The following is a 12006-nucleotide window of genomic DNA, read 5'->3' as shown; positions in this document are numbered from 1 at the left end:
TATATACTGTGTTAGTAGCAATCTGGCACACTAGAATATTATATACTGTGTTAGTAGCAATCTGGCACACTAGAATATTATATACTGTGTCAGTAGCAATCTGGCACACTAGAATATTATATACTGTGTCAGTAGCAATCTGGCACACTAGAATATTATATACTGTGTCAGTAGCAATCTGGCACACTAGAATATTATATACTGTGTCAGTAGCAATCTGGCACACTAGAATATTATATACTGTGTCAGTAGCAATCCTGCACACTAGAATATTATATACTGTGTCAGTAGCAATCCGGCACACTAGAATATTATATACTGTGTCAGTAGCAATCTGGCACACTAGAATATTATATACTGTGTCAGTATCAATCTGGCACACTAGAATATTATATACTGTGTTAGTAGCAATCTGGCACACTAGAATATTATATACTGTGTTAGTAGCAATCTGGCACACTAGAATATTATATACTGTGTTAGTAGCAATCTGGCACACTACAATATTATATACTGTGTTAGTAGCAATCTGGCACACTACAATATTATATACTGTGTTAGTAGCAATCTGGCACACTACAATATTATATACTGTGTTAGTAGCAATCTGGCACACTACAATATTATATACTGTGTTAGTAGCAATCTGGCACACTACAATATTATATACTGTGTTAGTAGCAATCTGGCACACTACAATATTATATACTGTGTTAGTAGCAATCTGGCACACTAGAATATTATATACTGTGTCAGTAGCAATCTGGCACACTAGAATATTATATACTGTGTCAGTAGCAATCTGGCACACTAGAATATTATATACTGTGTCAGTAGCAATCTGGCACACTAGAATATTATATACTGTGTCAGTAGCAATCTGGCACACTAGAATATTATATACTGTGTCAGTAGCAATCTGGCACACTAGAATATTATATACTGTCTCAGTAGCAATCTGGCACACTAGAATATTATATACTGTCTCAGTAGCAATCTGGCACACTAGAATATTATATACTGTGTCAGTAGCAATCTGGCACACTAGAATATTATATACTGTGTCAGTAGCAATCTGGCACACTAGAATATTATATACTGTGTCAGTAGCAATCTGGCACACTAGAATATTATATACTGTCTCAGTAGCAATCTGGCACACTAGAATATTATATACTGTCTCAGTAGCAATCTGGCACACTAGAATATTATATACTGTGTCAGTAGCAATCTGGCACACTAGAATATTATATACTGTGTCAGTAGCAATCTGGCACACTAGAATATTATATACTGTGTCAGTAGCAATCTGGCACACTAGAATATTATATACTGTGTTAGTAGCAATCTGGCACACTAGAATATTATATACTGTGTTAGTAGCAATCTGGCACACTAGAATATTATATACTGTGTTAGTAGCAATCTGGCACACTAGAATATTATATACTGTGTCAGTAGCAATCTGGCACACTAGAATATTATATACTGTGTCAGTAGCAATCTGGCACACTAGAATATTATATACTGTGTCAGTAGCAATCTGGCACACTAGAATATTATATACTGTGTCAGTAGCAATCTGGCACACTAGAATATTATATACTGTGTCAGTAGCAATCCTGCACACTAGAATATTATATACTGTGTCAGTAGCAATCCGGCACACTAGAATATTATATACTGTGTCAGTAGCAATCTGGCACACTAGAATATTATATACTGTGTCAGTAGCAATCTGGCACACTAGAATATTATATACTGTGTTAGTAGCAATCTGGCACACTAGAATATTATATACTGTGTTAGTAGCAATCTGGCACACTACAATATTATATACTGTGTTAGTAGCAATCTGGCACACTACAATATTATATACTGTGTTAGTAGCAATCTGGCACACTACAATATTATATACTGTGTTAGTAGCAATCTGGCACACTACAATATTATATACTGTGTTAGTAGCAATCTGGCACACTACAATATTATATACTGTGTTAGTAGCAATCTGGCACACTACAATATTATATACTGTGTTAGTAGCAATCTGGCACACTACAATATTATATACTGTGTTAGTAGCAATCTGGCACACTACAATATTATATACTGTGTAAGTAGCAATCTGGCACACTACAATATTATATACTGTGTCAGTAGCAATCTGGCACACTAGAATATTATATACTGTGTCAGTAGCAATCTGGCACACTAGAATATTATATACTGTGTCAGTAGCAATCTGGCACACTAGAATATTATATACTGTGTCAGTAGCAATCTGGCACACTAGAATATTATATACTGTGTCAGTAGCAATCTGGCACACTAGAATATTATATACTGTGTCAGTAGCAATCTGGCACACTAGAATATTATATACTGTGTCAGTAGCAATCTGGCACACTAGAATATTATATACTGTGTCAGTAGCAATCTGGCACACTAGAATATTATATACTGTGTCAGTAGCAATCTGGCACACTAGAATATTATATACTGTGTCAGTAGCAATCTGGCACACTAGAATATTATATACTGTGTCAGTAGCAATCTGGCACACTAGAATATTATATACTGTGTCAGTAGCAATCTGGCACACTAGAATATTATATACTGTGTTAGTAGCAATCTGGCACACTAGAATATTATATACTGTGTTAGTAGCAATCTGGCACACTAGAATATTATATACTGTGTTAGTAGCAATCTGGCACACTAGAATATTATATACTGTGTTAGTAGCAATCTGGCACACTAGAATATTATATACTGTGTTAGTAGCAATCTGGCACACTAGAATATTATATACTGTGTTAGTAGCAATCTGGCACACTAGAATATTATATACTGTGTTAGTAGCAATCTGGCACACTAGAATATTATATACTGTGTTAGTAGCAATCTGGCACACTAGAATATTATATACTGTGTTAGTAGCAATCTGGCACACTAGAATATTATATACTGTCTCAGTAGCAATCTGGCACACTAGAATATTATTTACTGTCTCAGTAGCAATCTGGCACACTAGAATATTATATACTGTCTCAGTAGCAATCTGGCACACTAGAATATTATATACTGTGTCAGTAGCAATCTGGCACACTAGAATATTATATACTGTGTCAGTAGCAATCTGGCACACTAGAATATTATATACTGTGTCAGTAGTAATCTGGCACACTAGAATATTATATACTGTGTCAGTAGCAATCTGGCACACTAGAATATTATATACTGTGTCAGTAGCAATCTGGCACACTAGAATATTATATACTGTGTTAGTAGCAATCTGGCACACTAGAATATTATATACTGTGTCAGTAGCAATCTGGCACACTAGAATATTATATACTGTGTTAGTAGCAATCTGGCACACTAGAATATTATATACTGTGTTAGTAGCAATCTGGCACACTAGAATATTATTTACTGTCTCAGTAGCAATCTGGCACACTAGAATATTATATACTGTCTCAGTAGCAATCTGGCACACTAGAATATTATATACTGTGTCAGTAGCAATCTGGCACACTAGAATATTATATACTGTGTTAGTAGCAATCTGGCACACTAGAATATTATATACTGTGTTAGTAGCAATCTGGCACACTAGAATATTATATACTGTGTTAGTAGCAATCTGGCACACTAGAATATTATATACTGTGTTAGTAGCAATCTGGCACACTAGAATATTATATACTGTGTTAGTAGCAATCTGGCACACTAGAATATTATATACTGTGTTAGTAGCAATCTGGCACACTAGAATATTATTTACTGTCTCAGTAGCAATCTGGCACACTAGAATATTATATACTGTCTCAGTAGCAATCTGGCACACTAGAATATTATATACTGTGTCAGTAGCAATCTGGCACACTAGAATATTATATACTGTGTCAGTAGCAATCTGGCACACTAGAATATTATATACTGTGTCAGTAGTAATCTGGCACACTAGAATATTATATACTGTGTCAGTAGCAATCTGGCACACTAGAATATTATATACTGTGTCAGTAGCAATCTGGCACACTAGAATATTATATACTGTGTCAGTAGCAATCTGGCACACTAGAATATTATATACTGTGTCAGTAGCAATCTGGCACACTAGAATATTATATACTGTGTCAGTAGCAATCTGGCACACTAGAATATTATATACTGTGTTAGTAGCAATCTGGCACACTAGAATATTATATACTGTGTTAGTAGCAATCTGGCACACTAGAATATTATATACTGTGTTAGTAGCAATCTGGCACACTAGAATATTATATACTGTGTTAGTAGCAATCTGGCACACTAGAATATTATATACTGTGTTAGTAGCAATCTGGCACACTAGAATATTATATACTGTGTTAGTAGCAATCTGGCACACTAGAATATTATATACTGTGTTAGTAGCAATCTGGCACACTAGAATATTATATACTGTGTTAGTAGCAATCTGGCACACTAGAATATTATTTACTGTCTCAGTAGCAATCTGGCACACTAGAATATTATATACTGTCTCAGTAGCAATCTGGCACACTAGAATATTATATACTGTGTCAGTAGCAATCTGGCACACTAGAATATTATATACTGTGTCAGTAGCAATCTGGCACACTAGAATATTATATACTGTGTCAGTAGTAATCTGGCACACTAGAATATTATATACTGTGTCAGTAGCAATCTGGCACACTAGAATATTATATACTGTGTCAGTAGCAATCTGGCACACTAGAATATTATATACTGTGTCAGTAGCAATCTGGCACACTAGAATATTATATACTGTGTCAGTAGCAATCTGGCACACTAGAATATTATATACTGTGTCAGTAGCAATCTGGCACACTAGAATATTATATACTGTGTCAGTAGCAATCTGGCACACTAGAATATTATATACTGTGTCAGTAGCAATCCTGCACACTAGAATATTATATACTGTGTCAGTAGCAATCCGGCACACTAGAATATTATATACTGTGTCAGTAGCAATCCGGCACACTAGAATATTATATACTGTGTCAGTAGCAATCCGGCACACTAGAATATTATATACTGTGTCAGTAGCAATCCGGCACACTAGAATATTATATACTGTGTCAGTAGCAATCCGGCACACTAGAATATTATATACTGTGTTAGTAGCAATCTGGCACACTAGAATATTATATACTGTGTTAGTAGCAATCTGGCACACTAGAATATTATATACTGTGTTAGTAGCAATCTGGCACACTAGAATATTATATACTGTGTTAGTAGCAATCTGGCACACTACAATATTATATACTGTGTTAGTAGCAATCTGGCACACTACAATATTATATACTGTGTTAGTAGCAATCTGGCACACTACAATATTATATACTGTGTTAGTAGCAATCTGGCACACTACAATATTATATACTGTGTTAGTAGCAATCTGGCACACTAGAATATTATATACTGTGTCAGTAGCAATCTGGCACACTAGAATATTATATACTGTGTCAGTAGCAATCTGGCACACTAGAATATTATATACTGTGTCAGTAGCAATCTGGCACACTAGAATATTATATACTGTGTCAGTAGCAATCTGGCACACTAGAATATTATATACTGTGTCAGTAGCAATCTGGCACACTAGAATATTATATACTGTGTCAGTAGCATTCTGGCACACTAGAATATTATATACTGTGTCAGTAGCAATCTGGCACACTAGAATATTATATACTGTGTCAGTAGCAATCTGGCACACTAGAATATTATATACTGTGTCAGTAGCAATCTGGCACACTAGAATATTATATACTGTGTCAGTAGCAATCTGGCACACTAGAATATTATATACTGTGTCAGTAGCAATCTGGCACACTAGAATATTATATACTGTGTCAGTAGCAATCTGGCACACTAGAATATTATATACTGTGTCAGTAGCAATCTGGCACACTAGAATATTATATACTGTGTCAGTAGCAATCTGGCACACTAGAATATTATATACTGTGTTAGTAGCAATCTGGCACACTAGAATATTATATACTGTGTTAGTAGCAATCTGGCACACTAGAATATTATATACTGTGTTAGTAGCAATCTGGCACACTAGAATATTATATACTGTGTTAGTAGCAATCTGGCACACTAGAATATTATATACTGTGTTAGTAGCAATCTGGCACACTAGAATATTATATACTGTGTTAGTAGCAATCTGGCACACTAGAATATGATATACTGTGTTAGTAGCAATCTGGCACACTAGAATATTATATACTGTACAGTCATTTTATCCAAATACTAACTGCCTAAAAAAAAATCATCTTGGAGCCATGTGTCTGTACTTTAAGGCATATTTTTTCCTTTGGCACAGGCCCCACAACAGTCACATGGACTGCTATGACTATAGTTACACCCTTGATTGCTATATTGTGTTTGCCGTCATCTGAAAGAGCGACACTCATAGTTCCACTTGAAAGATTCAAGAAACAAATCTGTGGGAGGAATTTTTCATAAGACATTTTGACAAAGCCTCTTATTACCCAGTAATGTTCACTTTGTTGGTTCTGGACAATCATGAAAAATATAAGCTTTTGTAATGACATCAGTACTTCAACCATAACAGTGGTGCAGCCATGGAGAATACTGAATTCACTATGTGCTGGGCAATGGTTCAAGAAAATGATGCAATGTAAATAATGTGAGATATGTGGTTTAGTATAATGAGTTTAACAGGATACTGGACTGGGGATTAAAAGTGATATCACTTCGGGCAACTCTGAATTGTTCTAGTTTGTGCCAAGGGTCACATGGCCATGAGGGCTTAATAGGGAAATATATTATGTAAATGCATTCATTCAAATACAACTACTGTACATTTTATACTGAGGTTTCCCTGTATAATCAGTACAATGCACAATGTATGCATTCATTTCTCAACATTAATACATCATTTTATTTTTGGTGCATAATCATGTCTAGTTCATCAAATCCTAAATATGTTCCATATGAATGCCATACATAAGTTATCTGTCTGATAGAAGGGAATTGTTATACTGTACTCTCATGTTTATTACTATAAACTCAAAATTTATTTATTTATTTATTTATTTATTAACAGTTTCTTATATAGCGCAGCATATTCCGTTGCGCTTTACAATTAGAACAACAGTAATAGAACAAAACTGGGTAAAAACAGACAGACAAATCATATATTTATTGCTATATATATGCAACCTTGCTCTCCCATATCCAAATAATTGTTTATTTACATTTAAATAGCTGGGGGTGCTATTGCTGATAATTTAATCTACTGTGTTACCCAAAAAGGGGGCTATCAATTAGAAATCCAGGTTAATAATTAAAGCATGCAATTTATTTCAACCTCTTAAAACTCTTTATTGTGATTTATTTTAATTACTAAAAACAAGTAAGGGTGATATTCAATTACCTGCACTTACTGTTGGGTGTAAAAGTATCGCCGTCCATGGGGGCTATTAAATTAGCCCCGATAAGCTGGCGCGTGCCATGGCTTCACTGGGATTTGTTTCACCTGCTTCCGGGTGAAAGCGTAACTGTTTCTACCGAAAACATACAGGTTTCTCTGAACCTGCGTGTTTTCGGGTAAAAAGGATGTTTTTTCCGGGTGAAAAAACATTGATGAAACATCGGGGAAATATCACCCGAAGCTTCATCGGCGGTAATTGAATATCCCCCTAAAATGTAAAGTGATATCATTAGAAATAAATTACAGGTTGAGTATCCAATATCCAAATATTCCGAAATATTCCGAAATACGGAATTTTTGAGTGAGATAGTGAAACCTTTGTTTTCCGATGGATCAATGTACACAAACTTTGTTTAATAATTAATATGCAAACTTATTTAAAATATTGTATTAAATGACCTTCAGGCTGTGTGTATAAGGTGTATATGAAACTTAAATGAATTGTGCGAATGTACACACACTTTGTTAATGCACAAAGTTTTTAAAAATATTGGCTAAAATGACCTTCAGTCTGTGTGTATAAGGTGTATATGAAACCCATTCTGTGCTTAGACTTAGGTCCCATCACCATGATATCTCATTATGGTATGCAATTATTCCAAAATACCCCTGGTCCCAAGCATTTTGGATAAGGGATACTCAACCTGTCAACCTGTAGTACATTTAAAACTGAGCAGGTATTACCCAGCTCACATTGAACTCTGTTTAGTCTTATTATAGTAAAAAAAAACACCCAACATAACTTTTTTTCAAAATTTTGTGTCTTATCGGCATTGCAGATGCAGCAAAATTGCACTCGCATTGTAGCAGAGATTCTGGGCTGCAACTTTAACTGCAAAGGAATTGGTATTACATCACACACAGCAGACCTCGGTGTGAGGAAACGCTGTGGCTGCTGGCATCAGAGCCCTCTTTCACAGATTTCAGACTCAGTTACACACAGATGTACAACTGTCACTGTCAACTGCTACTAATGCAGTTATGCTGCCGCTAGTTTTAATTATGTTAAAAAGACGCATGTTTTTCTTCTGTGCTAATTTTGTCTCAAGCCATGCACAATAATAACAGGAATAGGGTGATGTCCTGTTTAAAAATTACTGATGGTGGCTCTAACCTAGGGGTGGGCAACATGCGGCCCGCGGGCCGGATGCGGCCCGTGGACCGATCTTGCCTGGCCCGAAGTCCCCCACCAGTGAGCAATGACAAGCGGTCCGATTGGCTGAGCCGCTTGTCATTGCGCTACACAGCTCCCAGAAGCGGCGCCGCTGAGGAAATGCCGGTCACGTCACAGGGTCACCTGACCGGGATTTCCTCTGTGACGTCGTGCGCGGGGCGGCACGGGGGCGGAGCCACAGCAGGAGTGGACAGCGTGCAGCAGCAGTGACTCCGTGCAGCACAGCGGGCAGCGCGGATCATCTGGCAGCAGGAAACGAGGATCTGGCAGCGGGGATCTGGCAGCGGGGATCTGGCAGCGGGCAGCGGGGATCTGGCAGCGGGCAGCAGATCTGCCACTGAAAAAAAGGTAAAGGGATCTGTGCATAACTTTAAAAGCTGTTATATGGGTCCAGGGGAGGGGGGTAGAGAGAGACTGCTCTATGGGTTTAGGGGAGGGGGTGGGAAGGGGAGTAGAGACTGCTATATGGGTCCGGGGGAGGGGAGGAGCTAGTAACTGTGCCCAGGGACAGAGACAGGAGCGGTGAATAACAGCATTACACAGGATGCTGTTTGTTTGTTTTCAGCATTGTTTTTTTTTATTTTTATTTTTTATTTTTTTTATTACTGGATTAATGTTTTTTTTTTTAGACATTTGTATTTTGGCTATAAAAAAAACTACATATGCAACATACTGTATATTGTGGTGCGTGTTATTATAGTTATATATACTATGTTTTTATAGTTCTATACATAACTATGGGCCTAATTCAGACCTGATCGCTAGCAGGCGATTTTTGCACTGCTGCGATCAGTTCGTCACCACCTACAGGGGGAAGGGGAAATCGCTGTGCAGGTGTGTGATCACAAGTGCAGAGAGCTGCACAAACAGAAGTTTGTGCAGTCTCTGAACAGCCCAGGACTTACTCTTCCAGTGCGATGATCGGAGCCTGAGCTGACATCAGAAACCCTCCCTCCAAATGCCTGGTCCCTCCAGCATTTTTTCCGGACACTCCTCTAAAACGATCAGTTGCCACCCACAAACACCCTCTGCCTGTCAATCACCTTGCGATTGCCCGTGCGATCGCTTTGTTCGCACCATCCCGTTGCTGCCCGGCGCTGCGGACCGACGCACCTGTGCATTGCGGTGCATACGCATGCACAATTCAGACCCGATCGGTATTGTATATACAAGATATTTTGTGTGCGGCCCTCGAATATTCACTGGAAGTGTTAAGCGGCCCCCCAGCTGAAATAATTGCCCACCCCTGAAGGCTGATTTTGTAGGGATGGGAAAATGTGTAAGCGATTCTTTGGCAGAGTGGAGGAACTTGGAAACAGTGCAGGAGAGGTGGGAAACAATAAAATGTGCAATATTGAAGGCAACAGACATTTGTATCAAAACTGTTAGGAAAAACACAAGGAAAAGGAAGCCAGTGTGGTTTGCAAAAGAAGTAGCAAATATTGTGAGAGCAAAAAAGATGGCTTTTAGGAAATATAAGCAGACACAAAATAATGAAGACAAAAAGATATATCTTGTTAGACAGAAGGAGACAAAGAAGGTAATCAGATGTGCAAAGGCACAAGCTGAGGAGAAAATGGCCCAGTCAGTGGGTAAAGGAGGCAAAACTTTTTTTAGGTATATAAGCGAAAGGAGAAAAACAAAAGGCGGAATTATAAAACTAAAGACGGACACTGGGAGTCTTGTTGAAGGAGACAATTTAATAGCAGATCATCTTAATGATTATTTTTGCTCAGTATTTACTACTGAAAGAGAGGGGAAGGGGCCACAGTTAAGTTGCAGGGATAGTCAGGAAAATGAAACAAGTACATTTACAGAGGAGAAGGTCCTAACAGAACTCTCAAAGCTGAAAGTGGACAAATCTATGGGGCCAGATGGGATACATCCAAGGATACTAAAAGAACTTAAAGAGGTGCTGGTAGCACCATTGACAGAATTATTCAACCAGTCATTAGCTACAGGAGTAATTCCAGGGGACTGGAAAAGAGCAAACGTAGTCCCACTGCACAAAAGTGGAAGCAAGGAAGAGGCAAACAACTACAGACCAGTGAGTCTTACATCAGTAGTAGGGAAATTGATGGAAACACTCTTAAAAGAAAGAGTTGTAGATTATCTCAAATCCGGCAATTTACTGGATCCCAAACAGCATGGATTTACTGGGGGGAGATCATGTCAAACAAATCTTATTGACTTTTTTGATTGTGTGACTAAAGTGATGGATAAAGGTGGAGCCATGGATATAGCTTATCTAGACTTTAGTAAGGCTTTTGACACAGTTCCACATCGCAGACTGCTAAATAAACTTGAAAGTTTGGGATTGGATATTAGGATTATTGAATTTATAAGATCTTGGTTGAAGGATAGAAAACAGAGAGTTGTGGTAAATGGAGTGCATTCACAGGAGGGAAATGTTACCAGTGGAGTACCCCAGGGATCTGTACTTGGACCAGTGCTTTTTAATATCTTTATTGGTGACATTGCAAATGGCATTAAAGGGAAAGTATGCCTTTTTGCAGATGACACAAAGGTATGCAACAGGGTAGACATACCAGGTGGGGTAAAACAAATGATTGAGGATCTAGGTAGACTAGAGGAATGGTCAAGAGTCTTGCAATTACAGTTTAATGCCAAAAAAATGCAAAATCATGCACTTGGGTCTCAAAAATCCTAAAGCTAAATACAGTATTAATGGCACTATACTGGAAACTACTGAGGAGGAAAGGGATCTAGGAGTCACTATTTCAGATGACTTAAAGGCAGGTAAGCAATGTAACAAGGCAATGAGGAAGGCTAGTCAGATGCTTGGCTGCATTGGGAGAGGAATCAGCAGCAGAAAGAAAGAAGTAATAATGCTACTGTATAGGTCATTGGTACGGCCTCATCTAGAATACTGTATTCAGTTCTGGAGGCCATATCTTCAAAAGGATATTAATACATTAGAAACTGTACAAAGGAGGGCAACTAAAATGGTGCATGGCTTACATAACAAAACATACCCAGAAAGACTAAGAAATCTCAATATGTATAGTTTGGAGCAGAGAAGGGAAAGGGGGGACATGATAGAAACTTTCAAATATATCAAGGGTTTTAACAGAGTCCAGGAGGGAAACATTCTCCAAATGAAGAGAAGCAATAGGACACAAGGACATGCACTGAGACTGGAGGGGGGGAGGTTCAGGGGAAATTTGCGGAAAAATTATTTCACAGAAAGGGTAGTGGACAAGTGGAATAGCCTCCCATCAGAGGTGGTAGAGGCTAAGACAGTAGAGCAATTTAAACATGCATGGGATAGACATAAGGATATCCTTACAAAGAA

This window comes from Pseudophryne corroboree, chromosome 4 (assembly GCF_028390025.1).
Source record: "Pseudophryne corroboree isolate aPseCor3 chromosome 4, aPseCor3.hap2, whole genome shotgun sequence".
Classification (NCBI taxonomy): domain Eukaryota; kingdom Metazoa; phylum Chordata; class Amphibia; order Anura; family Myobatrachidae; genus Pseudophryne; species Pseudophryne corroboree.
The sequence above is the reverse complement of the archived record's forward strand: the minus strand, read 5'-3'. Positions refer to the sequence as shown.